Raw genomic sequence first — 15,245 nt, 5'->3', positions numbered from 1 at the left:
ACTGGGCACGAAGAAACGACCTAACCTTGAATGAAGAGAAGACAGTCTCCATGACCTTAACAAGATGAGGAAGACCTGGCACTTTCTACTTTGGAGAGACACCGCTTAAGTCAGTCACCAGTTTTCGTACCCAGTAGTTACCGTTCAGTCAAAGAGAGCAGTATTCACACGCCACATAAAATACAGAGCCAGCGCCGCAACGAGAGCCGTAAATGATATCAACTTGATAGGCAAACTCTCCCTGGAAATAGCCCTACGACTGTTTGAATTCAAAGTTGAACCTGCTGCGATTTACGGATTGGAAAACATTTCGATTCATCTGAAGAAGGCAGATCTCGATAAAATAGAGAAGCTGAAGGCTGCTTACTTAAAAAGGGTGCTATGTCTCTCCAAATACACACTCTCGCGTCTTATGTATGAGTTGGTCAGAGAGCCCTTCTTCACAGAAGAGCTGCGACTGAAGCACTTACTACCATTGACGAGAGCCTGCCAGTACTTATTGACGGAACCACATGAGAAGAAACGCAAGATACGGAAGGATTTCTATGTCACATATGCCACGACGAATCGTGAGTGGACGCAGGAAGGATACGAAATTCCGCCACGTAGTGACAAGACTCTCCGTGCATGGATTTCACCACAAACTGCGCAACAGCCAGAGATTCCACGAGCCCAGCACGAGCTGTATATGTGCGAGATTCGGTGATCAGTGTGAGGGATATCATGTGTTAAACAGTAGTATGAGAACAGAATCGCTGGTGAAACTCTGTAGTGACTAGGAATAATAAAAGTGAATGGAGCCAGTTTCGCTGCAGTAAATCTATTTTTATAAAGAGAAAATGATGTAACCATACAGAAAACAGTGAGGGTAAGGATCGTTTTTGTTAAGATAGTGAACAATAATTAAGGATTATCTGATGACATATAATGAAGTGACTGATAATTATATGTGCGTATCCCATTTAGGATCGCAACAGACATGGTCCGATATGTAATGTTGGTTTTCTGAGATCGTTAGCTAGTTAGAAAATGGCAGATAAGCTGAACACATTGTATGAAATGTTGTGAGAAAATGTTCTATAAGAGAAGATACAATAGTAGTAAATTGTCCAGCCTTAAAATTTATTTTTGTGGTTTTCACTGTTATAACCTCATTTCTTTTGTAAATGTCTTATATTACACATCAGGAAAATGGGTAATCTCAGGTTACGTTTAAGTCATATACAGGAGATTACTAATAAGAAATCGTAAAGGTACTCGACAACTGATTGCAGAGTTTTACGAGAACGCAGTGTGTATTACAACAGTAATTTTGGTTTAAATACGGACATAGTTTTACGGATTTTTAAACCTGGCTTTGCAATTGTGGAAGCAGGTTTGTAATCAGTACCATCCAGAATTACTGTAATGTCTAGTATGGAGCTACAGAGCAGGACATGAGATAACGCACGGCGCTGCAGAGCATGAATACCCGGGAGGAAGACAAAAGGTCAGCAGGCGGACTAAACCACTTAAGAGACGCAAAGCCTCGAGTAAACATTCCGGGAACAAATCGTTAACTGTGGCCAGCGGTACGGATCTGGGACCAAAATCCACTGATTCTAAAATACCTCCGCTCTGAGACAACATGTATCGAAGGATTAGATAAGACTCGTTTTTATATACAGATCATACCAAACGAAAGTCAAGTCACTGCCGAAAATTTTTTTACAACAGTGTACTATGTGACCACTGGCTCTCATTACTGACATAGAAGATTAAGAGTCATGTCTCCAAAGAAGGATTGATTTCGGTCTTAATCACGTTTCTTTCCTCATTAGTATGAAATTTTACCACTTGAACCAGTGAATTACCCTCATAAAGTGAGTATACACGAAACGCAGTCATTTTAACTTCATGATTGCCTGCAGAAAGTCTATAACTTGTGACGAAAAAGAATCTGTCTTTCGTTGAATATGTATCATCATCGAACAGGTCCACATTCATTACAAACTGCGCCATATATAAGCTGTTGTCATTAGAAATTTTACCATTTTCAAACTGTACTTGAGTGGTTAGTTGTAAGATGAACCGTAATTTATTTCAGTAGTTTCTCCAAGACATGAGTTCAAACTTCCTCTAATGTCTAAGCAAGGATTTAACGGAAATTTTTCACTTTGAACAGGAAATTCGTAGTACTGACACACAACTATTAATTTTTCTATCTCTTCTTTCTCAGTTTATTATATGCATTCTGATTCGATGTCAACTGGGTGGCAGCACTAGCAGTGGATGACATATATATATATATGGGCATGATCATTGTCTTTTGGGGCAAGTGTGAAAGCGTTTCGGAAACGGATAATTTTATAAACTGCTCGCGTGCTGCCATGTCTAAAGTCTACCATGCATGGCAAAATGGCGTTAACCAAAATTGACTCCAAGGCATCTGTGGTGCCCATAGGCCATAGACGACCCGGGTGAGAGACGGCTGCAGAGATATGTACGGGCGAACAGACAAGGAACTTCTGAGCAGCTGATCCATCAGATGAACCAAGGGGCCACCAACAGTGTCTCCTCAAACGACCGTTCAGCGAACGTTGCTGTATATGGGGCTCCTGTGCAGATGTATCTTTCATGCTGTTTATCTGCAACACTGCAACTGGACGTCCACTGTGTGGCGACAAGTGGCCTTTTCAGATGAAACACGTTTTGTACTCACTCGGACAGATGGCCTTTGGCATATACGGCGTGAAACTTCTGATAGGAAACCAGGCCGGAGGAAGGAGCTTTATGGTCTGTGAAATGTTTCCGTTGTACTCCCTGGGTGTTCTCAACATTCTGGAAGACACAGTGGATCAAAGTAGGTATGCATCTAGTCTTGGGAACCATGTCCACGTATACATCAGTTTGCTTTCCCTCCACACGGTGGCGCCTACCAGTAGGACAATGCAACGTGTCACACAGCTCGCAGTGTACGTGAGTGATTCGAAGAGCACCAGTGTGAGTCTGCCATATTCCCCTGGCCACCATACTTCACGAATTTAAACTCAATCGAGAATCTGTGGGACCTCCTCGATCGGGCTGTTCGTGGTTCGTGCAGTGGATCCAGAACGGACAAACCTGGCGCAGCTGGCGACTGCACTGGAGCCGGTATGGCTCGACGTCCCACTCGGTACCTACCAGAACCTCAATGACATTATTGATACATGTCTTGCAGATGTCCACCCTCGACAGGTGGTCACAGTAACGTGACTGGACAGTGTGTAATTTACTTTGAAACATCTCTGTATATGCGTCACTGTTTCACAAAAGTAACAACCAGTGCAACCTGTTAGTGGCATAAGGAAACATTTAAACTGTAATTTTATTTTATATTACCTGTACATGATACATTTTCACTTGTTTAATTAAAGATTTAAATAATATGTAAGTATTAGAATGTGTAGTATGAAACACAGTATTCATTTCTAAATGTGTTGTTAATTTTAGAGAGAGTCACTAAGACTTTTTTGCTGTTAAATAAGGAGAAGAATAGTCAGTCAGTGGTCAGCCTTCTTTACGTTCGGCTGTGTGTACACACGGTGCCCAGTAGAGCCTCGCAGGCGCGTGGCCGTGCAAGTGGTCTGCACGTGACTGGCGTGAGAGAGAGGGAGAATACAGTTAGCGGATATTTCCGAAAATGATCAATGCTGCCTCACCTGATGCATATCCGAGTGAGAACTGTCCACGGCTACGCGAATCTCAGGTGTTCACACTCACTGTCACACAGGCAGCGAATTTGCAGTGTGTGCAAGTGCGACTCATTCCCCTTTCCATCTGAGTTGGGAAAAATTCATTCGAATGACGAATAACGAATACAGATAAAATAGTTATTCTTTATTTCTGAAGAACAAAGAAAAATGTTTTTTCGAAACATTATTCACTTACTTAAGTAAAAATATTTATTCGTCATCTGTGAATAAAATAAGTTAAAAAGTAATGAATATAAATTAAACATCCAATGAAATTTATTGTTCTACTTCTTTGTCATTTATTAAAAAAGTTTCATTTTTGTAGTTTTGAAATAAAGTTTCAAGCATTTCATTAGAGAGTTTCTTTGATTTTCTCGGATTTGCCAATGCGACTCACTACAGAAAGTACGTTCTATTCCTGCAAAGTGGTTACCAGTTTGTGATGTGCTTAGAAATCGACTTTATTTCGGAATAACAATACAAGACTTTCAAATCGCAATCGTCTTGCAAGTAAAATAAGGTATCAAATCCGCTTTGGCTTTGCGCAAATAATTCGTTGTGACACCACGTTACCTTCACCTATCAAATAATTTTCACAATAAAATTTAATTTCTACGACGTAACATTTGAAGCTCGTGATGCGATTTATTCGACATTCATTTGGCTTTTATATGTCTTTCGTTTGTTGTCAGCCTCACTCGGTCATCGGCAGCAGTACAGAAAAACTTGTTTTTAAATAGTGGGTCAGTCATTTGCGTTTGAGACGGAAGATGTGAAAAAAGTCTCCCAATTGTCTCCAGGAACTTTATCGATACGACAGTTGCCAGTGAGCTGAACCCTTATCTACTCAGACTTAGTGGTTCTATCCATATAAATCAAAGATCTCTCTAACCTCATAAACGCATGTTGGGTCGAAAAAATATTTCATCGTCTAATGGCAAGCTTACTCATAAAATACTTAGAATAACTTTGGACGTCCAGGAGCGTTCCATAGCTGTTTTAGGACACTTCAGTTCAAAGTCCGTTGGCTAGCTAACACTGCGTTTTTGATTTGTTCGATCGTTTTGTTGCAGTAGAAACACGAACAAACTGCATGACAACCGGACACCTGCTCTGATAACGTTAGCAGTCTTGGTGCAATAAAGGACAGTGTTGCATGTTAAGAGTTTCTGTTGGCTGCATATCATCATCGCCTGCTTACATAGAGTCCTTTCGCATGTTAACGTGGGGAAGAGGCAAGTACTGGCACTCAAAAGGTTGGGTGAATTGCTGAATTGGGCCGCGTACGAGTAAATAGCGTTACTGCTAAGACCGTCCGCCTACAAAACTTTTTTATGTTGCATTTGTAACGCAGTAAGGCAAGTAACGCCATGGTCAACCTTAGGGTTGGTTTGAACACTGCCGTGTCATGGTGGTGTGCACTTACCTTCCTCAAGCTTTTGAATCGACTGATACAGTCAGTTAGAGGGGGTATCTACACTTCAACATGTTCTCCTGAACTCGGTGCAACATGTCCTGTTATTTTTTCTGTTGCTAGAGGTGAAAGAAGTCTTAGGTGAATGGAAAAATTCCAGGGATAACGTTTTAGTCTGGAACTGGATCCGTCAAGCCTCCACGCCACATTTCTGTACAAACCATTTATCGAATAGAAACCGCACTGAGCCAAGAGAACAAATAATAATTATAGAATTCTGCACATGAAGTAAACAAATAAAATATGCCTCGTTGTACGTCATTAATTAAGTAAAGCATGACGAATAAGTGTCTGCAAAACTTTTATCTGGGTATAACTTAATCACAAGCAAATTTGTTTTAATTATCTACTTGTTCGAACAATTATGCAGACAGAAATTTATTCGAACATCGCCGTCTCCACTTTTCACTACACCTTGTGCTTCCTTCCCCTTTCTGGTCGGTGCAGTTATTTTTGATAGGTAACGAATAATTTTAGTTCATTTGTCCGATTTATTCGTTATGGCCAGTCTAAAGTTTACTGGATTGAAGTTGACAGTCATAATCAGTTGTCACACTCCCCAACGTACATTTGTTCTGTCTGAATAACATATCAAAGCCAGCGTGATTTTAGCTGTAAATCGTCACAATTGCATATACTGGGCTGCAGCAAAACACACGTCAATGTACACAAAGTCTTGAATTTACTGAGAGTGAATGGGTTCAAAAAAATGGTTCACATGGTTCTGAGCACTATGGGACTTAACTTCTGAGGTCATCAGTCCCCTAGAACTTAGAACTACTTAAACCTAACTAACCTAAGGACATCACACACATCCATGCCCGAGGCAGGATTCGAACCTGCGACCGTAGCGGTCACGCGGTTCCAAACTAAAGCGCCTAGAACCGATCGGCCACCCTGGCCGGCAGAGTAAATAGGTTGTGTGGGTTATGTTTTGGGGGTTTGATTGGGCCGCTGTTCTTTAACAGCACAGATGCTACCGAGATGTGCCTAGGGAAACTTGAGACATTCATTTTATCTGTCATCATTGAGTTTTATGGAGACGAAATGTTTTACTTTCATCACGATGGTGCCCTACCCAACTACCAAAATCGTGTCAGAGATTGCGTAAACCAAAATCTACCCGCGTCATAGAAAGGCCGGAGAATTGCTGTTGATTATCCATCACGTTCTCCAGATTTAATGCCACTGAACCTTTATTTATGGTGGACGCTAAAGTACGTGGTTTATTGGCAGAACCCGCTCGCATAAGGTGAACTCTGAGAATGCATCGAACATTCCTGTACAAATATCGCCGGCCGAGGTGGCCGAGCGGTTCTAGGCGCTATAGTCTGGAACCGCGTGACCGCTGCCGTCGCAGGTTCGAATCCTGCCTCGGGCATGGATGTGTGTGATGTCCTTAGGTTAGTTAGGTTTAAGTAGTTCTAAGTTCTGGGGGACTGATGACCTCAGAAGTTAAGTCCCATAGAGCTCAGAGCCATTTGAACCATTTTTTGTACAAATATCAACCGGACACGTAACAGTCGATATTTGGTGCAGCAGTTCAGCTACATCGTCTGTGTATGGATACCAACAGTGACTACTTCGAACACGATATATCACCGGGTGCCAAGTTTGTTTTGCTTGCAGATCATAGAAACATTGCAATAAATAGTGAATCAATTATAATCAACGGAAGTTCGGCTAATGAAATTTTCATGGTCGTTAATAACTAGTTCCTAGGCAGAGCTCTGTCACTAAATCTTGAAAATCATGCTATATGAAGTTCAGAATTTGTAAAGGGCTTCCTGTCGTTCCATACCTAAAATATGACGACAAGCAGACAGAGCAAGTTGGCAGAGTTCAATTCTTGGAATTGCAGCTTTATAAGAAATTTAACTTATAGCAGTATACCACAGAACTGTTGAAGCGCCTGAACAAATCAAATTTGTTATGTGAATGTTATCAGACTAAGGTAATATAAATATAATCACGCTAGCCCACTATGCATACTTTCATTCCAAAATGTCATATGGGATTATTTTCTGGGGTAACTCATCAAGTAAGCCTAAAGTTTTCCGAGCCCAAAAACGTGCTGCGAGCTCAAGACCGTCCTCCAGAGTGCTGTTTAAGGAACTGGGGATTCTAACTACTGCTTCCCAGTATATTTTTTCCTTAATGAAATTTTTCATTAAAAGTTATGTTCTTCTCGAACCAGCAGCTCAGTTCGTCGAATCTCTACTAGAAATAAGAATAACTTTCACAATGATTTAAAGTCACTTAGCCCTACCTTGATTCAGAAAAGTGTCCACTGTTCTGTATTATGCAAATTCGACAACATTCCAGCAGACATAACAAGTTTGACTATTAAGTTAGGTTCAGTTTGCGAAGAGTCTGAAGGACTTATCGGTGGCTGACTCTTTCCACTCCATTGATGAATTTCTTAGCGGAACTGACTGATGCCTGTACCTTATTAATAGTACAATTAATGTGAATATTTGGTATAATTTGACTTCTGTACAAAATTTTTGCAGTACTGCGATCATTGTAAATAAGTGCAGTAAAGTTGTAGCAGTGCAGGAATAGCCTAGGAACTATAGGCACCTAAGTGTACGGAACATTTAATATTTAGTGACAAACTTGATATCTTTTAAACGTAAATATACTTAGTTTTTTTACCGATTTCACATCCATAAAGGCAGATTCATTTCGGATCCGTAGGAGATTTATTAGCACAGCTGTTCTTATTCTGTAATTATTTACTATGTAATCTTATTCCCTGACATGTTCCCCATCCCAGAGGATATTCGCACTATCTATCAACCATGTATCAAATGGAATAAAAAGTACGTCTAATTTAATCTAATAGTTTCTATTGTTAAGGAGAAATTCCACCTTAGAAATCGTCGTGTCATCATTCTGGACATATCTGCCTGACGATACTTGTTTCATCCAAGGAAAGAGGAAGAAATCACTGTGTGTCGTATTACGAGTTAGAGAATATTGCGGGATGGGAGGGTGCAGTAAAATTTGGTAGCAGCATATATGACTATGACAACTCCCATAAACTCTTCAGGAAATTGCGGTAGTATACTGCGGTGACGGTTTGCCCAGTACGAGCACAATATGTTAGAATCACTCTGTGGTAGTACCAAAGTGCACCGAGCATCACACTGCCCAATGATTGCTGGGTCTTCCCATTTTTCGGCGGCGGTGATGTATCCAAATGATTCCACTGCCTGTTTTAGTTGTCCCTGGATCCTATTGATGTAACTAGCACTCGTTCATGGTGATTAGGCGAATAAAAAAGTTACGTTGATTGGCCTGACAGATCCTGCTTTTCGCTGCTGCCTCGGTTTGGTGGGCTTTTTGAATGGGTGTGAACAGTGACAGATTGTAACAGTTTCCACTATCGCCTCCATTGCGATACATAGTATACGAGTACAACGGCCTCCACGATTCACGGTTTTCACGGAGGAGTGGTCACCCTCATTGTTCTTCATCATTCGGACTTGTCTGACCACATTGAAAGCGTCTGAGCCATCCAACCGGTGCGTCATTTGATGATGAAGTGGCAGCTCGTGATTGAATGTTCACGAATTTTTTGAGTCAGGTAAACATGAAAGTGTGAAATAACAACTGCTGTGTAAGAGTCATGATTAAGAACAGATTTATACAACAGCATCCACGGCCATTAATAATAGGTGTAGTAATAACAACGTATTAATGACGTCTGATCTTATCTTACTGTATAGTGAGTTAAGTGGCATATGTGAGGAGAGTGCTTCCATCTGACCGGCTCTGTGCAAACTGCCAACGAACGGTGATAAACTTCTGCCGCAACGTGCTACCACATAGCGGTACTGACATAATCTTGTAGCAGAGTGGTGAGGCCCAACTGTGCACGCCCCGAACGGTGCACGTTGTATATCAAATTTGTAAGTATTTGACCCATAGCAACTACGTCATGCCAGCAGATCGTGTGCAGACCTCCTTAAAACGGGCACAACTGAAGACGTGCTCGCGACCGTGATGTCTAATTTCTCAGACTCTAGAGGTGCAGTAGCACTGCAGATATAAGTGTCATGTGTTTCAGATTACCGCGTCTATGTTACATTTAACAGCATTCAAAGACAAATAACCAATAAATTCACCACGTTATACTTGTTACATTTAACAGCATTCAAAGACAAATAACCAATAAATTCACCACGTTTTGAAAGTCAGGGTGTCCACGTCCTCTTGTGCTCTCGCACAGCAGCCACCACTGTGGTGAATATCGTTCCCTTTCAGAAAGTCAACATATTGCAAGCGATGTTCCCCTTACAATGCAGAGAACCAGTTACCATCCGATACTACAATTTAAAGCGGACTGTGGAACTATGTTCTGACTTGTCTAGCGGCGTCCATTGGCACTGAGGCGACGGGATTTCAAGACGTACCAAAGTTGCAGACATGTAGCTGCAAACCAACAGAACACACTGATTGCCTAATCTTAGTTCTTCGAAGTGATAACCTTTAACGCATTGGCTGTCGTAGCTCATTCAACTATGGATATGAACCTCGCCGAGATCTTTTTTACGTGTTTCTGGCTGTTAGACACATGGCCGATGAAGCTTTTGTTTTTTAAATATCACTTCTGTTAGGCTATGGGTATAGGAATTATCCACAACCTTTAAACCAAACGAAGACTCATCTCTGTATTTCAGACGAATGACTTTTATTGTTTGGGAGAATAGAACAAAAATATACAGGATGTGTCAGAAGAGATGGTCGATAACTCACACATGGACAGTAAAAGTCAAAAGTAGCTAAAAGCTCCAATAAACATGGGTCTGAAAATGAACCGTTTCCGAGGTACCGCATTAATCCGAGTTGGGATCCAACAGTAACCCCCCCACCCTAGATACAGCGGTATTCGCGTTGGTATCTTAAGGTTTGGTATTGACAATCAGTTTGTTTACACATGCGTAACTTCTTCCCTTTCCCGTTCTTGCATTGTGCCGTACCGGCCTCACAATCAGTTACGAACGTGAAGGCCCCAAGGACAAAGACTACTCAGATGAACAGTACACAGACACACATTTCATGTATGGAAAGGAGAATGGCAGTGTCCTTGTGGCTACACGATTGTACGGAGAAGCGTTCCCTCTCCACAGGCAGCCCGACAGGCGTCGGCAGCCGGTTACATCAGTGCCCTAGAGCAACCAGGAGATTCGCACATCATGTTCGAGAAGATCGACACAGATCCGTAACACCCGATGTTGAGGAAAGTGTGTTACGCATAGCACAAGAACGTCCGAGTACTTCAGCAAGGGGATTGCTACCCAAGAGCGTGTCCTGGAACATAGTAGTGTGTGGCGGATTTTACATGGCAGGTGCTCTATCCACATTATTTACAGCGAGTGCAAGCTGTCAACAGTGCCGTCTTCACTCCTAGAGAAAATTCCTACCAATGGAAGTAATAACAGTGAACCCTGACACCCCTGTTTGTAAGCAGTCTTCTAAAAAAATTGTTCAAATGGCGCTGAGCACTAGGGGACTTAACATCTGTGGTCATCAGTCCCCTAGAACTTAGAACTACTTAAACCTAACTAACCTAAGGACATCACACACATCCATGCCCGAGGCAGGATTCGAACCTGCGACCGTAGCAATCGCGCGGCTCCGGACTGAGCGCCTAGAACCGCGAGACCACCACGGCCGGCAAGCAGTCTTCTGAGCACGGATGGGGCTTGATATAACTGTGACGGAATTTTGACTACCATAACTGTCACATTCGGACTGATTTTAAATCACAGTGCAACGCAAGCACCACGATATCAGCAGCGTTATTCGTTGAAAGTCCGCGTAGGACTATTCGGAGACCACATAACTGGCTCACACTTCCTAACACAGAGACTAAGAAAACAGCAGTACACGCGGTTTCTCCGAACTGTACTTCCAGATTTGGATGATGACGTCCCACTGAACCAACGCCTGAACATATGATTCAAGCATGTCCATGCTCCAGGACATTTTCATTTACATGTGCGCCGGCTTCTAGCTCGGTCGTACAGTAAGCATTGAATAGGTAGCGAAGGCCTGTGCCATGGCCTCCAAGGTCTACGGATTTATATCTCATGAATTTCTGTGTGTGGGGTCATGTCAAAAGACTAGTCTACGTTACCGAGGTCAACGCTCTTGAGGAATTACGCTTGCGGATTGAAGAGGCCTTCCCGAATAAGAGAACTCCCCAGGACTGCCTGATAGTATTCGCAACTCATTTCGGAGACGAGTTCAGTGTTGCATTCAGACGCGTGGACAACATTTTGAACACTTACCTCAAGGTTAGAGATACCGTGTGTTTTTAGACTGACGAACCGCAACAGAAAATTTGTTGTACCTCGACAACGATTGATTTATGGATCCATGTTTATTACAGCTTTTTGGCTACTTTTGGCCTCTACTTTCCACATGCGAATTATTAACTTCTGTAACACCCTGTATAGATGCTGAACCTGTAATACTTTCAATAGATTGGTTTTCAAAATTCATAGCGGATGTTACAACATATTTGAATTAATTAATGTGTTGTCTGCTTTATGTGTGAGTAATGAACAGACAAGCCTAGCATATAAACTTTTCATTCGGCTGTCACTTACACATCACTGCCAACATTGAAGGCAAGTTGTCGGTAACAACATGGAAAATATCGAGGGGGTCCAACAATGAATTTCTGAACCAAAAGTACACGGCTTTTCCAGGAAGCCTGGGCAACAATGTATCCATCTGAACACAATGTACGAGGGTAATCCCAAAAGTAAGGTCTCCTATTTTTTATCAGTACATAGACATGTTTATTTATACAATGGTTTACATCAGTTTACAGCTTGAACATTTAGCTATTTTTCGACTTAATCACCATCTCTGTCGATGCATTTTTGTAGACGATGTGACAGGTTTTGTATGCCCATGTCACACCAGCTCGCCGCCAGGCTGTTCAGAAAGTCATCAACCTCTTGTTTCACCTCGTCGTCGGAGCTGAATCGCTTTCCGGCCAAACGTTCTTTTAACCTAGGGAACAGGCGATACTCACTGGGCGCCAATTCAGGGCTATAGGGTGGATGAATGATTATGTTCCACTGAAACTGTTGCAGGAGAGCCACGGTTTGTCGAGCGATGTGTGGGCGAGCGTTGTCACGGAGAATGTGTACGCCCTTGCTCAACATTCCTCTTCTCCGGTTCTGAATTGCCCCTTTGAGTTTTTTCAGAACCTCACAGTACCTGTCAGCATTAATTGTGGTCCCAGTAGGTCAGCTCTGACGACGAGGTGAAAGATGTTCATAATTTTCTGAACAGCATGGCGGCGAGCTGGCAACCATGGGCATACAAAAACTGCCACAGCGTCTACAAAAATGCATCGACACAGATGGTGATTATGTCGAAAAATAGCTAAATGTTCAAGCTGTAAACTGATGTAAACCTTTGTAGAAATAAACATGTCTATGTACTTATAAAAAACAGGAGACTTCACTTTTGGGATTGCCCTCGTAGTTGTGTGTGCGAATTACACTGACAGACTGAAATATATGTAATAGTTTGGTGCATATAGCCTGCTAGGGAAGTCACCTTAGCACCCAATGTGTTAAGTGCCGTTCAAAGTTAAGCCTCGTTTGTTTACCATTGTAACAGATTTCCAGTTACACTTAAACGTGCACATCTGAAGCTAACTAGTAGGAGAATTCAAATTGTTGCTACACAAGTTTTCAGCACGAGGGTTTGTGCCGCGTTTTCAATGGAGACAGGCGAGTGCTCAACAGGTGCGGCACTGGCTGCGGTGGGTCAGCGCGGCGCGCCGTAATTGCGCCCTAATTACATCCACAAAGTGCGGCGCGCCGGGCTTACGCGGCACCAGGCGGGCGCCCAGCGTTGTTAATAACCAGCCCAAAGCTTTTCGAAATACGGCGGTGCGTCGGCACCGCTCCAGCGTCAGTTTCCCTCTGTGCTTAGTGTCTGAACTGTCCACTGCACTCGCGGACATAATCCTTTTGCAAGTATTACGATTCTCCCACAACATGAACTCTAGAACGTATATACGTAAAGTTCATTTGTAGCATTTACATATTAATAAGAACGGAATTTAACATAGAAACTAATGTTTTTGGAAATTTGAACCACAAAAATTGGCTGTAAAGAATTAGAGCACGGACCATCTAAATTTAATTTACACTGATGAAATACGACGTAAACGTACGTCCAGCTGCCTCTTCTCTTGTGTGTTTACAAACAAATTGAGCCAACCTCAGTTAATATATACGTAAGAAGGTAAAAATATCGGAATATGAATTCTAAATGAGAAAATAAGCGGTCAAACGAAATGTGTATGTCATACTGAGCTACGAGTGGCATTCCATAAATCATGGCAAATCTGGTATATCTTGTGATAATGCTGCAACATTAGATAATGATCTTGAGTTTGAAGCTCTTTTGTCTGTGTTTGCTTTAACAATAACATATATTTTTGGGTGGGGTCCGCCTTTATGAAAACACAATTCTGTTCGTTGTCCCAGACATGTTTCACTGCAGTTTCAGCATCATTAGTGTTTTTTTTATTATTATTATTATGGCTGTTAAACATAAGGAATATTCTTTACTGTTTAAGTACATGTAAATATTAGTTTCTAAATCGTAATTACAGATTTTTGAAGAGTACATAAAATTATGTATTCATACCTTCTTATCATATGGTGTGGTTTTCCTGGTGTATTACGTTTTCACACTGTCTGTTTTTCTTTACAGTTTCTCATCTGCAACTATATACAACTTAATGTAGGCAAAATATTTACCCAAAAATACGATTTCTAAACCATTATGGCTATGCCTGAAATTAACAATTTATGTGAAATGTTGTGTGTGTGTGTGTGTGTGTGTGTGTATCTATTTACATTATGTTTTGCCTGAAATTAACAATTTATGTGAAATGTTGTGTGTGTGTGTGTGTGTGTGTGTGTGTGTGTGTGTGTGTGTGTGTGTGTGTGTGTATCTATTTAAATTATGTTTTACTTAGGTCTCCTTTTTCCGTCATCTTCTTCACTGTCAAATTCTGTGTATTGCGTTGTCTTATCTGGTAAATACCAGATGTATTGTGTTTATCTGTACTTGTGTGGGGTGTCGTTAGTTCCCTCTGTGTTGAGTTGTGTGTCCTGCAAGCTATTTTTAGCCCTTGTTTTTTGAATATATTGCCTATTCAATACACAGAACTTGATAATGAAGCAGATGACGGAAAAAGAAAACGTAAGTGAAACATAATGTAAATAGATATAAACAAACACAAAGTTTCACATACGAGGGTTATCCGGAAAGTAAGGAACGATCGGTCGCAAAATGGAAACCACTGTGAAAATCAGATGAAGTTTTGCGCCAGATGTGTTGGGCAGTGTCACTAGTATTCCCGTCGATAGCGTTAAGTCGTTCTTTTTAGTTGTGAGCACACAGGGAGCACATAAAGATACCTAGAACTGTAGTGTCTCCCTCGAAGAACGAGGGCCTGCAGAGAAATTCCACCTAAAGCTAAGTAGCCAACATTACATAACTGTCGTGCGTTTTCTTCTTGAAGACAATTCTCAGCCGCATTCTGCAGGGGCAATGAAGATGCTCCTGCATCTTTTTCAATTGGAAATGTTGATTACCCATAATATAGCTCGTAATGGTCTCCCTCTGACTTTCATCTGTGCTCACATGAACGGCTCACTATGAAGACAACATTTTGGCACAGACAACGAGCTGCAGGCCAGCGAAGAGAATTGGCGCAAAGCACTGCCGGCTGCCTTCTATAACGAGGTTATGGGAAAGTTAGTACAACGCTACAACAAACGTCTAAGTCGCATCGGTGACTATGGAGATAAGTAGCTGGAAGTTGTCGGTAACTGTTGCAAAGAAAACACTTTTGATTTTCGCTGAGGATTGCATCATTTTGCGACCTACCGTTCCTTACTTTCCGAATAGCCTTCGTAACTTACTGATTTCAGACACAGCCATAACGCTTTAGAAATCTTAATTTTTGCGTAAATATCATGACTACATGAAGTTGTATATAG

The sequence above is a fragment of the Schistocerca piceifrons genome, chromosome 4 (assembly GCF_021461385.2).
Source record: "Schistocerca piceifrons isolate TAMUIC-IGC-003096 chromosome 4, iqSchPice1.1, whole genome shotgun sequence".
Lineage (NCBI taxonomy): Eukaryota > Metazoa > Arthropoda > Insecta > Orthoptera > Acrididae > Schistocerca > Schistocerca piceifrons.
Note: the sequence above shows the minus strand (reverse complement) of the source record.